General features: G+C 48.6%; 1 protein-coding gene across 2 annotated transcripts in view; it reads left to right on the top strand.

Annotated features, from left to right (window-relative positions):
* WDR13 (WD repeat domain 13) overlaps positions 1-16,098 on the top strand; it is a 70,240-nt gene that overhangs the window by 18,756 nt on the left and 35,386 nt on the right. The window lies entirely within an intron of this gene.

The raw sequence follows: 16,098 nt of genomic DNA, 5'->3' as shown, positions 1-16,098 counted from the left end.
ACTGGAGAAGTTGCAACATCTGATGCCTAGAGTCCTCTTCAGTCTGAAGCTGGAATGGAACTGTTTCAGACATTTCTTTAACAAAGTTGATAAAGGACAAGTCCTGTGTAGAGATGTGAATCGGAACTGAAATCCGAACCGATTCTGGTTCCGATTCACATCTCTAGTCCTGTGGAGGAGAACGCTTCCTTTCATCAGGAGGAAAGGGCTGTGAAGGCAGATCGTCTGAATCCTGGGACGAATCATCGGTCCAGGGATTGTATGGCTCATCACCAGCTCGCATATGTTCATCAGAAGGGAGTAACTGTGTTATTTCGGAAGGTCCTGGCCTAGGCATTGATGGCTTTGGAAGTGGGACCAAAGGCATCGATGGGAGTATCGAAGGCGGCACTGATGGAATCAGTGACATCGATGGATGTGTCGATGGTAGCACTCCGGAGGGTGGAATGGAGATCAGTGATTCTTCTTCTTCTTCCGTTGACAAGGGTATCGGTGAGGAAGGAATCGGGGCCATCTGTTCTCTCGGATGCATCGGTGGAAGGGCACCAATTAACTTGCTCATTCTTACCAATAGCGGTGCATGCGCCATGGGTATCGGATCGGTGGCCGGCTCTGGCACCGGCATAGATGGAGGTTTGAACCCCTGGATAGCTTTTCCGATGGCCTCTTGGATCATACAATCCAATTCCTCATGGGTACCCAGTTCCGGAGTAGGAGGCAGCACTGGCGTAGCCGGAGGGTCTACCAGTGAAGGTGGAATCGTGGATCCCGGCACCTGTCCAGGTGGGGAACGCCTCGGTGACCCAGAGACAGAAGAGGATGGGGCCTTTTCTGTTCAGGACATCGATGCCGAGGGCTTGCCTGTGTCGGTGGCCTGAGCTTTACGGTGGCGGTGTCGATGTTTTTCTCGATGTTCCCCTCGGTCTTTCTCCTGAGGAGGAACAGAGGGGGTCGACACCCGCGGAGTCGTCGAAGCTGGTCGGGCAGCAGCGGTTTCTTGGTGCTGGCGCGAAGTAGACGGTACTGGTTCAGACGTCAAAGCTATCGATGGAGTCTGGGTTCTTGGCCGAAAGAGAAGTCCCATCTTCTCCAACCTAGCCTTGCGACCCTTTGGTGTCATTTGGGCACATTTGGTGCAAGTAAGGACATCATGGTCGGACCCCAAACACATCACACAGACTGTGTGAGGGTCAGTGATGGGCGTCGTTCAAGTGCAGTCAAGGCACCGACGGAAACCAGACGCCATGGCCTCGACAAAATTTAGCCACGGTGCGATCGATGGCCGGTAGGCCGCGAGAGAAAAACTTGACGGGAATAGACTGCAAGCAGGTAAAAAACTTACCGTTCAACCGTGGAGCAAAGACATCGATAAGGGGACCCCTGTGGGGTAAAATGTGTTTGAAATTTTTGAAGTTCTGTGAGGAAAAATTCCTGTCAGGAATCTCTGAAGAGCTCCTTAACCCTGCGTGGCTACTGCTGCGTGGAAAAAAGAAGACTGAAGGGGGACCCCTGCTGGCTGCAGGGTTGGTGCTATGCTGGGCATGCCCAGTAGATGCCAGTCAAAGTTCTAGAAACTGAGGGGACCATCCCCCCTGGTTTCAGAGGCAGCTGTGGCTGGGGGTTGAGGGACCCTATCGTGATTGGGCTCCATCCTGATGATGTCGCCCATATGTGAGGACTACCATCCTGCTTGTCCTGTGAGAAGCAAGGATTCATTTTATGTATTACTTGGTACTTAAGAAAATTGGGCGATACCATCCCATTTTAGACACAAGTGCTTTGAATAAATTTCTTTTAGAAGAAAAGTTGATTTCCCTTGGTACCATTATTCCCTTTCTAAACAAAGGGAATTGGCTGTGGTCTCTGGATCTCAAGAATGTATATACTCACATAGAGATGCTTTCTGTGACTGAGATGTATCTTAGATTCGTATTAGGAAAATACTGTCTCCAGTATCATGTATTGGCTCTTGGCTTGATGTTGGCCCCATACGTTTTCACGAAATGTGTGGCAGTTTATCACAGCATTTCTTTGCAGACTGGGGGTTTGTGTTTCCCTACTTGGATGTCTGACTGGTCAAAAGCACATTTTTGGGCAGGTGTGAACAAATCCATGCATGCTATCATTCAGGTGCTGGAGTTTCTAGAGTTTATTATAAATTATCCCAAGTACAGTGTAAGCCTGTCACTTCAATCTGAGTTCATCATGCTTCTGCTAGACACTACTTGGGTGAAAGTTTCTCTCTTCACTGATGGGATCACTTAATTTCCTCCAGAGTCAGCAGACATCAGCCTGGGATATGTTGTGCCATATGATATCAACAGTTTGTCATATTCATGGCACATTTCCATACGAGAAAAACCCAATGGATCTTGACATTCTATTAGAATCAAGGCATGAAGGAGTGCACCTCTGTCAAAAAGCAGCTCAGAGACTCTCTGACTTGGTAGCTATCCCATGTCAATCTAGCCTTGGTTTATCCTTCCAAATTACTACTTATCAAATCCTTCTGACAATAGATGCTTCCAGCCTAGCTGGAGAGCTCATACTCAAAGGCTCCACATCCAGGGCTCTTGTTCAGTTCAGGAAAAGTGTTATTGCATTAGTTTTCTAGAACTATGGACTGTAATGAATGCTAAAGGCTGTCTGAGGTCAGGTGACCACCAAAACCATCCTTACACAAGCAAACAACCTTCTACTGAGCAAGTATGGGGGATCAGGATCACTCCTTGTTAAGATGCGGAGCTGGACCAGCTTTCATGGGTCACATACCTGTTATGAAAGGAGAATGTTCTGGCAGACATTCTCGGTGCATATGTTCTGGCAGACATTCTTGGTGCATATTCTCCAATATTCCTGATTTCAAAAACTTTAATAAAACTCAGAAGAGACTATTTCTTGGCCTGGGCAATATTGTTTTCCATTCTTTTGAGAATTATCTATTAGGAAACTAATCATGCTGGGTGATTCCCAGTTTTTGTTACATACATTCAAGATACCTATTTCCTACAGGATAAAATAGTGTATTTACTGGAGCCTCCAACTGTAAAAATTAGTTTCCCTGTACGTACCCGGATCAGTCCAGACTCCTGGGTTTTGCCTCCCCTCCAGCAGATGGAGACAGAAAAGTCTTGACAGACTCTGCCCTATACCCTGGGGTGCCACCCACAGTCCATCAATATTTTTCTGTCTCCAGCAGATAGTGGAGGTGCAAAACTCAGTCTGTATGGGTTGCTTAGATTTGTTTTTTATTCTGGTGATGTTGACAGATTTAAAAAAAAAAAAAGGAAAGTTTTTGGTTTCTTGAGGAAAAGATTTGAGGTACTTTGTGACAGACCCGCCTCCCAGGGGGTTGCCAGGTCCTGAGGGGACCATCCCCCCTGGTTTCAGAGGCAGCTGTGGCTGAGGGTAGAGGATTGAAGTACTGTCCTGTAGTTTTTATTGAAGAGGAGGGGACTTGTAGCTTGAAGTAGCCGTCTTTTATTGTTGCGGTGATGTGTTTTTTTAGGTTGAGTTTGGGAGTCCAATGTAATGCTAGGTCTTTTACTTCAGCAATGCATTGGTTAGGTGGGTGTGGGAATTTGGATCTTCTTTGTGCAGTGCTTGTTTGCTATGTATAGTATTTCAGTTTTTGAGTGATTGAGTGTGAGGGAACGCTGCATGAGGAGGTTATTTATTTGGGCTGAGTAGGTTTCCCATTGCAGTAGGGTGCGTTGTAAGTTTTCTTTCATGGGGAGTAGTAGAAGTAGTGGAGGTTTAGGCTGGAGAGGAGTTTGCAGAGGGGGAGCATGTATAATAGGGTGGAGGATAGTGAGGAGCCTTGTGGGACGCCATGAGGGAGTGGGAAATGTTTCGATTCGCTGTTGTTTAGTTGCACTTTATATGATCTGTTAGATAAGTAGGATTCGAACCATTTAAGGGTTTTGTCACCAAGTCCGATTTCTGTTAATTGTGATAGTAGAGAGTTGTGGTTGATGGTGTCGAATGCGGCAGAGATGTCCAGTAGTATTAGGAGGTAGGAGTATATGGCATCAAGACCTGTCAGGGCGGTGTCTGTGAGGGATAGTACTAGGGTTTCAGTGCTGAGTGATTTCCTGAATCCGTGTTGAGTGGGGAAGAGGATTTTGTGTGTTTCGAGGTGTTCTGAGAGTTGGCGGTTGTCAATTTTTTCTAGGATCTTCGAGATGGAGAGGTTCGAGATGGGTCTGTAGTTAGCAGGGTCGGAAGGATTCAGTTGTGGTTTTTTTAGAATGGGTTGAATTATGGCGCATTTGAGGGCTTCTGGATAGAGGCCTTAATCGAGGGATGTATTTATTATGTTGGCTATTGGTTTAACGATAACTTCAGGGATTAGCTTGAGAGTTTTTACTGGGATGGGATCCAGGGGGTGGGCTGCTGGGTTGATTTTTTGAATGATCTTTTCGACTTCTGTTGAGGCGATGAGGTCGAATGTGGAGATGCTGGGTTGTGAGGATTCGGCCTATCCATGCTTGCTGGGGGGTTGGTTGGTAATAATTTTGATATTTTGTCCGTGAAGTATTGGGCGAGTTTCTCACATGCCTTCGTTGAGTCTTCCTTTGACAATGGGTTGAGGCTTGGTTGGGTTAGGTTGGAGACGGTTGAAAAGAATTCTGGGGTTGTATTGGTGTTGGTGGATTTTCTTTGAGTAGTATTCTCTTTTGGCTTTGTTGGTGTCTGTTCTGTATATGTGGAGCAATGTTTTGTATCTGTTGAGGTGGAGAGCAGTAGGATGTCTTCGCCATCTTTTCTCCACTTGTCTGAGACTTTGTTTGGTGATTTTTAGTTCTGAGGTGTACCAAGGAGTTTTATGTAGGTTGTCCATATTAATAATTTTGGAGATCATCAGGCATTTGGATTTGGCTATTTCTGTGTTGGAGATCCACGAGTTGATGGTGGTGTTTGCATCGTTGAGGTCGAGGGAGGTTAGGGCATTGGGGAGAGTTTCTATCAGCTCTTCGCTGGGGCATGGTTTGTGGAATTCAATGTATTTTTTGGATTGGTCAGTTTCAGCGTGGAAGGTTTTCAGTTGAAGTGTGGTCTGGATTAATTTGTGGTCTGACCATGGAATGCTGGTTGTCGTAGGTGGTTTGATTGTGGATGTAGCTTTGTCATTGATGAATATGAGGTCAAGTGTGTGGCCTGATCTCTGGGTAGGTGAGTTGACAATTTGTTTGAAACCCATTGCGGACATGGTGTCCAGGAGGAGGGTGCATGTGGGGGGGGGGGGGGGGCGTCTATGTAGAGGTTGAAATCTCCAAGGATGATTGCGGGTAGGTCAGTGTTGATTTGGGAGGATATGGTTTCAATAAGGTTGGATAGATTGTGATCTAGGCATTTTGGTGGGGATTATAAGAGCAGTATTTGGAGGTTTCTTGATTTGAAGAGGCCTACTTCTAGGGGGGGGGGTGTTATGGTGATGGGGTGATGTGTGCGTTTGAGGGGTTTTTTTGGGCCAGGAGGAGTAGGCCACCTCCTTTTTTTTTTTTTTTTTTTTTGGTCTGGGTAGGGAGTAGATGTTATAGTTTGAGTGAGGGAGTTGATTTATTAGTGCTCTGTCAGATTTTTTGAGCCAGGATTCGGTGACGCATAGGAGATCTGGGAGGTTGTCTGTAAGGAGGTCATGTATGATGGGGATTTTTTTGGAGATGGATTGGGCGTTTACTAGGAAAAGGGTTAATATTGAGATGGTTGGTATGAGGGTGTCAGCGATTGTGGGAATTGTTGTGAGGCGTCGGCATTGAGGGTGGTTGTGGTTTTTGAGTGGGGTGCAGTTGCATTTCAGATGAGGGGGGTTGGAGTGGGTGTGCATGGGGGGATGGGGCTGGGTACGGTGAGGGTTTGGGTCCTTACGTTGGTGTCCACTGATGGCTCTGTGGGGTGGAGGTGCAAGGAGGTCGGGCATGGGAGAATCAAGGGTTGGTGGTATGAGGGCTGCGTGGGGGGGGGTAGGAGTGTTGGGTAGAGTAGCTGCTGTAGGCTTCATACTTGGCCGGCATGGGTGTAGGGTTGATAGGGATGGTTGGGTGGAGGGGTTATGAGTGTTAGGAGCTGTTGAGGGAGGTCTCCAGGGTTGACTTTAGGGGGGGGGGGGGTTGGGGGGCCAAGGGGGGGGACGCACTAAGGGGCAGGCCCCTTGGTTGCGCTCCTTAGTATGCAACGCCTGGGAGGACGTCCGGCTTTGTAGGGCTGTCCTGTCCTTGCCCATCGTCGACTTGGTGGGGGCGGTCCCCGGCATCAGTCGCGGCGGCTCCGGACTCCAATGGGTTTACGCTGGCTGGGTGGAGCATCGGTGAGCCTCGGGGGGTCAGGCCCCGGCGATCGGAGGCCTCGGATGGTGCAGGCAGGTAAGAAACTTGCCTGGGAGGGCATCCGGGCTTTGTAGGGCTGTCCTGAACCTGCCCTTCGTTGACGCGGTAAACTTACATTCATGCTCTCTCTCTCTCACAGGCAGGCTCTCAATCACAGACATACTCTCTTTCACATGTACAGGCTCTCAATCATTCACATACATGCAATCTCTCACTCTCTCATACACACACACAGGGCCCCGCGGCCCGGAAGAGGAAGTGGAGAGTATCGGGTGAGTGCGCGGCAAGAAGAGGCCACGCTAAGTGCGCTCGGCATCGGCCCGAAGAAAAGAAGACTGCAGCGCGGCTCGGAGGAAAATGTTCAACCGCGGCCGATGGGACTCCGCCTCCGCGAGGGCTGAAAATGAAGAGGTTAGCGTTGGGAGGAGGCTGCTGCTGCCGCCGCGAGTTCCCGGGGTGGGGGAGGGGAACTCGCGGCGGCAGCAGCAGCCTCCTCCCAACGCTAACCTCTTCATTTTCAGCCCTCGCGGAGGCGGAGTCCCATCGGCTGCGGTTGAACATTTTCCTCCGAGCCGCGCTGCAGTCTTCTTTTCTTCGGGCCGATGCCGAGCGCACTAGCGTGGCCTCTTCTTGCCGCGCACTCACCCGATACTCTCCACTTCCTCTTCCGGGGGGGGGGGGGGGCGGGAAGAAGAGAGCACGCCGGTGCCGCTGACTCCAGCTGTCCTGCCGCGTTCCGCCCGGGCGGAGGAGGACCGGGGAGCAGCTGGGTCAGCGGGAAAGTGTGGCGATACTTGTCTGCGAGCCAGATGCAGCATATCTGGCTCGGAGCCATGGGTTCCCGGTCCCTGCACTTGCCGGTGTGTCACGTGCACCGGGCTTGCGCGGCACACCTCAGGCGACACAGTAAAGTGTCGCGACACACACTTTGGAAAGCTCTGTTCTAGAGAATGGGAATGAAGAGAAGAGCCAAGGGGATGGCTTGCTGAAATGGTGATGGCTACTATTTGGTGATTACTATTCTTACTCAATAACCCTTCACACGGTTAATGCAACTCCAACATTGCTCTCTGTATCAACGGCAAGGGGAAATGTGGAAAAGAGGATTTGCATTCAAACAACCAACAAGGACTGAACTACACAGTCTGGGTAAACAAATAAGCGTGGGGGTAGCTTGCTTATTGCGATGGTTACTACCCTAAACCAATTAAGCCTGATATTTCACTTTGAATGCCTATATAGCGTTGCTCTCTGCTTCAACGGCAGGGGGAAATGTGGAAAAGAGGATTTGCATTCAAACAACCAACAAGGACTGAACTACACAGTCTGGGTAAACAAATAAGCGTGGGGGTAGCTTGCTTATTGCGATGGTTACTACCCTAAACCAATTAAGCCTGATACTTCACTTAGAATGCATATACAGCGTTGCTCTCTGCTTCAACGGCAGGGGGAAATGTGGAAAAGAGGATTTACATTCAGACAACATCCAACAAGGCATTGATCTGTGCATTCGGGGTAAATAAGCATCGGGGTAACTTGCTTGATGCAACGGTTACTACCCTTAACCATTAAGCCTTATGATTTACCTTTGATGCAACTCCAACATTACTCTCTGCATCAATAGAAAGGGCTGGTAGGAAATTCGAATCAAACAGTTACCAACAAGGACCGTGAACTTGGTGGTCGGTGAAACAGATAAGTATGGGAATATAAGTGTTGGAGCTTGCTGGGCAGACTGGATGGGCCGTTTGGTCTTTTTCTGCTGTCATTTCTATGTAAGTAGTGAGATCAGCGCTGTGGAACTGGCAGTGGAGAGGCTGGTGGGCTTTCCCAGGTCGCACAAGCAGAAGAAAATAAAGAGCGGTGGCGGCAGCACTGGTGGGGTTTCCTAGTGTCAAGAAGCAGCCAAAGGTGGCAATGGGGAGGGGAGGGAAGAAAGGAGATGGGATTGATCCTAGGGCCAGTAATAGGCTGGTTAGGTTTCCCAGGCTCTACCAGTGGCACAAAGTGGCCTGAAATGAGAGAAGATGAGGGAGTGAGTTAAGAGGGGAGGGGTGAGGTAAGAAAAGTATCAGAGTAGAAAGAAGAAGAGGGGAGGGAGGAGATAAGGTAGAGGAGGAAGTGCATGCTTGCACACACATACATGCACATCTTGTACCCCTCCCCCATCACCACCACTGCCATTCCCCTCCAGCATACACACCATGCCCCCTTGCCTCCACCACGCACATAGGGCCGGATTTTAAAAAGGTTATGCGTGTAACCGGTCTTATGCTCACCAGGCCTATTTTAAAAAGGCCCAGCGACGCGCGTAAGTCCCGGGGCTTTACTAAAGGGGCGGTCCGGGGGCGGGGTCAGAGGCCTCCGACACAGTGGCCATTGCCGCAGTGTCGAAGGATCGCGTGCCGGCAGCCTGCCCGGAGGCAGGCGCAAAAGATAAAGCAGAGTTGCTTACCTGTAACAGGTGTTCTCACAGGACAACAGGATGTTCGTCCTCACATATGGGTGACATCATTAGGATGGAGCCCAATAATGGAACACTTTTGTCAAAGTTTCTAGAACTTTGACTGGCACCTACTGGGCATGCCCAGTAATGCACTGACCCTGCATCCAGCAGGGGTCCCTCTTCAATCTCGTGTTATAGTAAAAGCACGTGCGAAAAATAAAATAAGAAAACGTATACAAACCCAACTCCGTCGGGTGGCGGGCAGGTTTTGTGAGGACTAACATCCTGCTGTCCTGTGAGAACACCTGTTAAAGGTAAGCAACTCTGCTTTCTCACAGGACAAGCAGGATGGTAGTCCTCACATATGGGTGAGTAGCGAGCTGAGGATGCCTGAGCAATGCACCAAATGCACCCAAAGATGTGCAACAGGCACAACAACAGAGGTGGAAATTTGGTTAGGAGGGCATCCTGAACGGGTCGGAGGAAGAATGTTGGGAAGTTAAACTGAAAACAAGTTGCGTAGAATGGACTGGCCAAAGATGGAATCCTGTGTGCCAGCCTTATCTAAGCAATAATGGGCAGCGAAAGTATGGAGAGAACTCCAGGTAGCAGCCTTACAAATATCAGTAAGTGGCACTGAACGGAAGTGCACTACTGATGTCGCGATGGCCCTGACCGAGTGTGCGTTTACACGGTCTTGTAGCGGAATGCCTGCTTGCTGATAGCAAAAAGAAATGCATTCCGCCAACCAGGAGGAGAGGGTCTGCTTTCCCACAGGATTTCTCAATTTGATGGTATCAAAAGAAACAAACAATTGAGTGGATTTCCTGTGGGCCGACGTGCGGTCCAGATAGAAGGCTAGAGCACGTTTGCAGTCCAAGGAATGCAGAGCCTGTTTTCCTGGGTTTGAATGGGGCCTGGGAAAAAAGGTAGGTAGGATAATAGATTGATTAATATGAAATTCTGACACTACCTTCGGCAAGAATTTAGGGTGAGTGCGGAGCACTACCCTGTCATGTAGAATTTTAGTGTAAGGCAGGTAGGTAAATAATGCCTGTAATTCACTAACTCTGTGAGCGGATGTGATCGCAAGAAGAAAAACTACCTTCCAGGTGAGATAGCGGAGATCACAGGCGTGGAGAGGCTCAAACTGAGGTTTCATGAGCCGTCCCAAAACCACATTAAGGTCCCAAGCAGGGGCAGGAGGGTGCAGTGGAGGTTTTAAATGGAGCAAATCTCTCATGAAACGTGATACTAAGGGTTGCGTTGAAATGGAGACATTTCCTATACCCTTATGGTATGCAGACACTGCACTAACATGCACCCTGATAGAGGAAGTTTTTAGGCCTAACACTGACAGGTGCCAGAGGTAGTCCAGGAACCTCGCAGTGGAACAAGTGAAGGGGTCTATGGACATGGAAGTACACCAGACCGTAAACCTCTTCCATTTAGAGCAATAAGACATTCTCGTTGAAGGCTTTCGTGAAGCTACAAGGACTTGGGATACCGACTCTGAAAGGTTAAAACGTTGGAGTATTAACCTTTCAACATCCAGGCTGTCGGAGACAGAGCTTGGAGGTTGGGGTGACATAGATACCCTTCGTTTTGAGTGATTAGAAGGGGATCCTTCCCTAGAGAAATATGTCGGTGTACTGATAGGTCCTGGAGGACTGGAAACCACATGGCCAGTGAGGGGCTATCAGAATCATTACGTCCTTGTCCCTCTGTAACTTCACGAGAATCTTCGATATGAGTGGAAGTGGAGGGTACGCATAGAGGAGACCGCTGGCCCACGAGAGGGCGAAGGCATCTCTTGGTTGCAAGTGGTGACTGCGAATGAGAGAGCAGAAGTCTACTTTGTGGTTGTGGACCGACGCAAAGAGGTCTATTCGAGGGTAACCCCAACGTTGGAATATCGTGTCCGCTACCTTGGGGTTGAGAGACCATTCGTGTGGATGGAAAATGCAACTCAGCTTGTCCGCCAACACATTGTCCACTCCCGGCAAGTAGGTTGCTTTGAGGCACATCGAGCGAGAAAGGGCCTGTGCAGCTTCCTGACACAGGAGGTACGAGCCTGTTCCCCCCCCTTGTTTGTTGATGTACCACATCGCAACCTGATTGTCGGTTTGAATCAGGATGGCTTTGTTTGATCGGCAATCCTGAAAGGCCTTGAGGGCATACCTGATCACCCGTAGCTCCAGGAAATTTATATGGTGTTTGGCTTCCTCTGGAGACCAGGTTCCCTGAGTCTGCAGATCGCCTACATGTGCACCCCACCCGAGGTTGGATGAGTCTGTTGTTAAGATAATTTGAGGATCTGGAGCCTGAAATGGAAGGCCTTGAATGAGATTGGAGTGGTGCATCCACCAGGCTAGTGACAGCTGGAGCTGTTTGGTAACCTGGATAATGCTGGACATTGGCTGACAAGCTTGAATCCACTGGCATTTTAAGGTCTACTGCATTACTCTCATGGCTAGGCGAGCCATCTGAGTGACAGGCACCGAGGATGCCATGTGACCCAACAGTATGAGGAAGTGACGAGCAGTTGAAGATACTCGAGTCTGTAGTTGATGCGCCAGAGATGTTATGGTGAAACCGTGATCCTGGAGGAGGAAGGCTTTCGCCTGTATAGTGTTAAGGTCGGCCCCTATAAAGGATAGGGTTTGGGATGGAACTATCTTGGATTTGGGATAGTTGATTAGAAACCCTAAGGAGATCAGGGTGTTGATAGTGAGACGCAAGGAGGTTAATGTGCCCTGCTGAGTCGGAGCCCTTATCAACCAATCGTCGAGATAAGGGTAGACATGTACATCCTGATTCCTGAGGAAGGCTGCGACCACCCCCAGGCACTTGGTGAATACTCGTGGAGCGGATGCCAGGCCGAATGGTAGTACACGGTACTGGAAATGATGAGGGCCGACCAGGAATTGCAGGTAAATGGAGATCTAGAAAGCATAGCCAATCTCCTCTTTGTAGAAGAGGAAATAGAGAGCCCAAGGTTACCATTTTGAATTTTTCTCTGTGCAAAACTTTGTTTAGTGCGTGGAAGTCCAGTATCAGGCGTACGCCACCTGACTTTTTTGGTATTAGAAAATATCGGGAATAAAATCCCTTCCCCTGCTGGGGGAGGGGCACTGGTTCTATTGCTCGGGATTTGACGAGGGATGAGACCTCCTGTTCAAGCAAGGGAGAGTGATCGGATGTTCCCCACGTCAGTCGAGGTGGAGAGTCTGCTGGAACAGTCAGGAAATTTAAGTGGTAACCCTGAGTGACTACTGCGAGTACCCACTGGTCTGTGGTGACTGTATGCCAAGCACTGTTGAAGTGGCAGAGCCGACCACAGACCAGTATGGATGTAAGAGGAGGTTGGCTTACACTCTCTAGGCAGGAGTCAAAACCCTGACGCTGGTCCAGGCTGAGAAGCTGGCTGAGACTTTTGAGACCGAGCCTGCCTGGATTGACCTTTTTGGTAAGGCCTGGAAGGGCGTCCTTTAGAAGCCGAGGATAAAATTTCCTTGGCTTGTAGGTCTCCCACTTAGTCACGTTTGAAAGTTCTCTTAGGAGCAGAAGGGAACTCAGACGGCACAGAAGAAAGCTGGTGCAGCGTTTCATGGTGGTCCTTCAATTGCGCCACAGTCTCTCTGATCTTTTCCCCGAAGAGATTATCGCCCACACAGGGTAGATCTGCTAACTTGTCTTGGACTTCTGGTCTTAAGTCTGAGGATTTGAGCCAGGCCCATCTTCTTGCACTAATCCCAGCTGCAGACACTCTAGAGGCAGTGTCAAAGATATCATATGCAGCACGGACCTCGTGCTTTCCAGCATCTAGACCTTTCTGAGCTAGAGTATGAAGTTGAGTCTGGAGTTGCTCTGGTAAAGAATTAGAGAAGTCCTGGATCTTTTTAAAAAGGTCTCTGTTATACGGGGTCATGTATAACTGGTAAGATGCAATGCGAGATATGAGCATTGAGCCATGGAAGATACGCCTGCCAAAAGCATCCAGGGATTTTTGTTTCTTCCCTGGAGGTATGGAGGAATGAGGTTTTGAACGTCGTGCCTTCTTCTGGGCTGATTCAATGACTACAGAGTGATGATCCAACTGTGACTTGGAACCCAGGAGCTGACTGTACCAGATAGGTGGCATCTGTCTTGCAGTTGACAGGTGGGACTGAACATGGGTGTTCCCAGTTTCTCTTCAGGAGATCAAGCAGGATTTCATGGATGGGTATAGACATGATTTCCTTAGGAGCATCAAGAAACTTGTGCCTAGAGTCCTCTTCTGTCTGAAGCTGAAAGGGAATGGTTTCAGACATTTCCTTGATGAAATTAATAAAAGACAGATCTTCTGGTGGAGAGCGTCGTCTTTCATCTGGGGGAGAGGGCTCTGATGGTAGATCTGTATCCTGGGACGAATCATCAGTCCAAGGATTATAGGGCTGATCTCCAGCATCTAGTGGGTCTCCAGCAGGAAGAAATGGTGCTAATCCTGAAGGACCAGGTCTAGGTACCGATGGCATCAATGGAGGCACCGAAGGGACCAGTGATATCGATGGATGAGTCGGTGGTAAGATCCCAGACGGTGGAATGGGTATCTGTGTTTCCTCATCATCCGATGATAATGGAATCAGTGTAGAAGGCACTGGACCCACCGGTGCTCTCAGGTCCATCGGAGGCAGAGCACCGATCAACGCATCCAGTCTACCCAGTAGCGGTGCGAGCGCTACGGGAATCGGATCTGTGACCGGCTCGGGGAAAGGTACTGGCGTTGATGGAGGTTGGAAGCCCTGAAGTGCTTTACTGATGGCCTCTTGGATCATCCGATCTAATTCCTCGCGGAAGCCTGGGGCGTGAAACCCCGGCACCAGAGTAGGAGATAGCACTGGCGTAGCCAGAGGGTCCACCGGTGAAGGTGGAATCTCGGATCCCGGCACCACTGAAGGTGGGGAACGCCTCAGTGACCCGGTCACAGAAGAGGATGGGGCCTTTTCTGGACGGGACTTCTTTGTCTGTGGCTCTGTTGACGTCGATGCCGAGGACTTGCCTGGATCAACGGACTGAGCTTTCCGATGCTGGTGTCGACACTTTTCGTGATGTTCTCCTCGGTCCTTTTCTTGAGGAGGCAATCGACACCTTTTGGAATCGTCGATGCCGGTCAGTCAGCAGCAGTGTCCCGGTGCTGACGAGAAGTCGATGGCACTGGCTCGAAAGACGTCGAAGCTATCGATGGAGTCGGGGTTTTTAACTGAAAGAGAGAGTCCATTTTCTCTAAACGAGCCTTAAGGCCCTTCGGTGTCATTTGGGCACATTTGGTGCAAGTTAGGACATTGTGATCGGACCCCAAACACATAACACAGACCCCATGTGGGTCAGTGATGGACATTGTTCGAGTATAGCCGGGGCACAGATGAAAACCCGACACCATAGCTCCGCCAAAAATTTAGCTGCGGTGCGGTCGATGGCCAGTAGGCCCCAAAGGGCTAACTAGACAGGAATCGACCGCAACAAGGGTAAAACTTTACCTTTCGACCGCGGAGTATTGATATACTCCTATGGGGTAGAATTTTTTTTTGAAAATTTTGAAAGAAGTTCCGTGAGGAAAATTCCTGTCAGGAATCTCAAGAGCTCCTTAACCCACGTGGCTACTGCTGCGCGGAAAAAAGAAAACTGAAGGGGGACCCCCTGCTGGATGCAGGGGTCAGTGCATTGCTGGGCATGCCCAGTGGGTGCCAGTCAAAGTTCTAGAAACTTTGACAAAAGTGTTCTGTGATTGGGCTCCATCCTGATGTTGTCCACCCATATGTGAGGACTAACATCCTGCTTGTCCTGTGAGAAATAAAATTTTTTGAGGGGTTAGAGTAGGGCTAGGGAGAGGAAAAGTTAGGGGAAGGGGTGGGAAGGCCAGGTTAGGGGGAGGGAACGGGGGAAGGCAGCGCACCCCCTTGCGCACGCCTACTCCTGATTTTATAACTTGCGTGCTCAAGTTATAAAATCGGGTGTACATGTGCGTGCGCCAGGTAACGCACGCACATGTATGCCCACCCGCACCTTTTTAAAATCTACCCCATATTCTACACGCAGCCCCATGTAAGCAAGTAGGGAGAAGACTGTGAGGGAAAGGGCTAGTGAGAAGAGGGCTACATTTGGGTCAAATAAGGGGATTGTGCACTCACCAAGGGAGAAATGCAACTGTCATATATCCTACCATCCCTCTCCTCAACCAGAATAAATTGAGGAGCATAGAAATACATTGTGAATATATTTCATTCACTGTAAGTCATGAAGGAGTTCTACAATTCCTGAATATATATAGATAATTTTATATAGTAATATAATAGATAATGGTAGGTAAAGACCAAGTAGCCCATCTAATCCGTCTTGGGGGGCTTTTCTGTCTACACTGCTGTAGCTAAACATGCAACCTGGCTGTTAGCCACACCTGCAGGATAGCTCACCCTGTCTAGGGCATCTAGGTTAGTGGTTTTCCGTTTGTAGTTCATTTTTGCTAGATGACTATTCAAGTTCCCATACTTAATCCAACATTCAGGACATTCTTCTTCTCCCCATGTCTTATAATCATTATCAGCTATAACTGTACCAAACATTTAAATTCTGTCTCAGCCCTGGCCTTCAGCACCTCCACTGGTGGGCTATTCCTGATATCCACAGTCCTCTCTGTAAAGACGTATTTTCTCTCGTCACCTCTGAGCATCCCTCCAACTTCATATCATGATCCCTTGTCCTTGAAGTTTTTTCTGTTGAAAATTGCAGCATTTTATACTTATTGGAAACTGCTAAATATTTGACTACTTGTATCATATCCTCTTTTTCTTTTTTCCTCAAGTGAGTAAATTTTAAGTGTCTTAAGTCATTCTTTGTAGGATGTTGAAGGCCTGTATTTTAGTAGGCCTTCTCTGAGCTGCTTGTATCCTCAATGTTCTTACACAAGTACAGCCTCCAGAACTGAACAGGGTCTCATACTCAAGTTCTTTAAGGATGGTTATAGATTGCAAAGGTCAGATGTCATCACCTAAACTCGTTCGTCTCGATGAGACGTGCAAAAGAGCACTCTCTATAGCAGGATCAATGTTTTGGAATGCACTTCCTAAAGAATTAAGAATCTGTAATGACTCCAAAATATTCACAAAGGCTCTTAAAACCTTTTTAAAATTGCTTTTAATGAATGACTTAGTTATTGTTGTACATGTGTCATTTTAATCATGAAGTTTGTGAATGTTTTTTTTTGTAATCCGCCCTGAATGCAAGAAGGGTGGAATAGAAATGTTTTAAAATAAATGTTTTTTTCCATAGCAACCATAGCAAATT

This window comes from Rhinatrema bivittatum, chromosome 1 (genome assembly GCF_901001135.1).
Source record: "Rhinatrema bivittatum chromosome 1, aRhiBiv1.1, whole genome shotgun sequence".
NCBI classification, from domain to species: domain Eukaryota; kingdom Metazoa; phylum Chordata; class Amphibia; order Gymnophiona; family Rhinatrematidae; genus Rhinatrema; species Rhinatrema bivittatum.
Note: the sequence above shows the minus strand (reverse complement) of the source record. Positions and strands in the feature narration are given on the sequence as shown.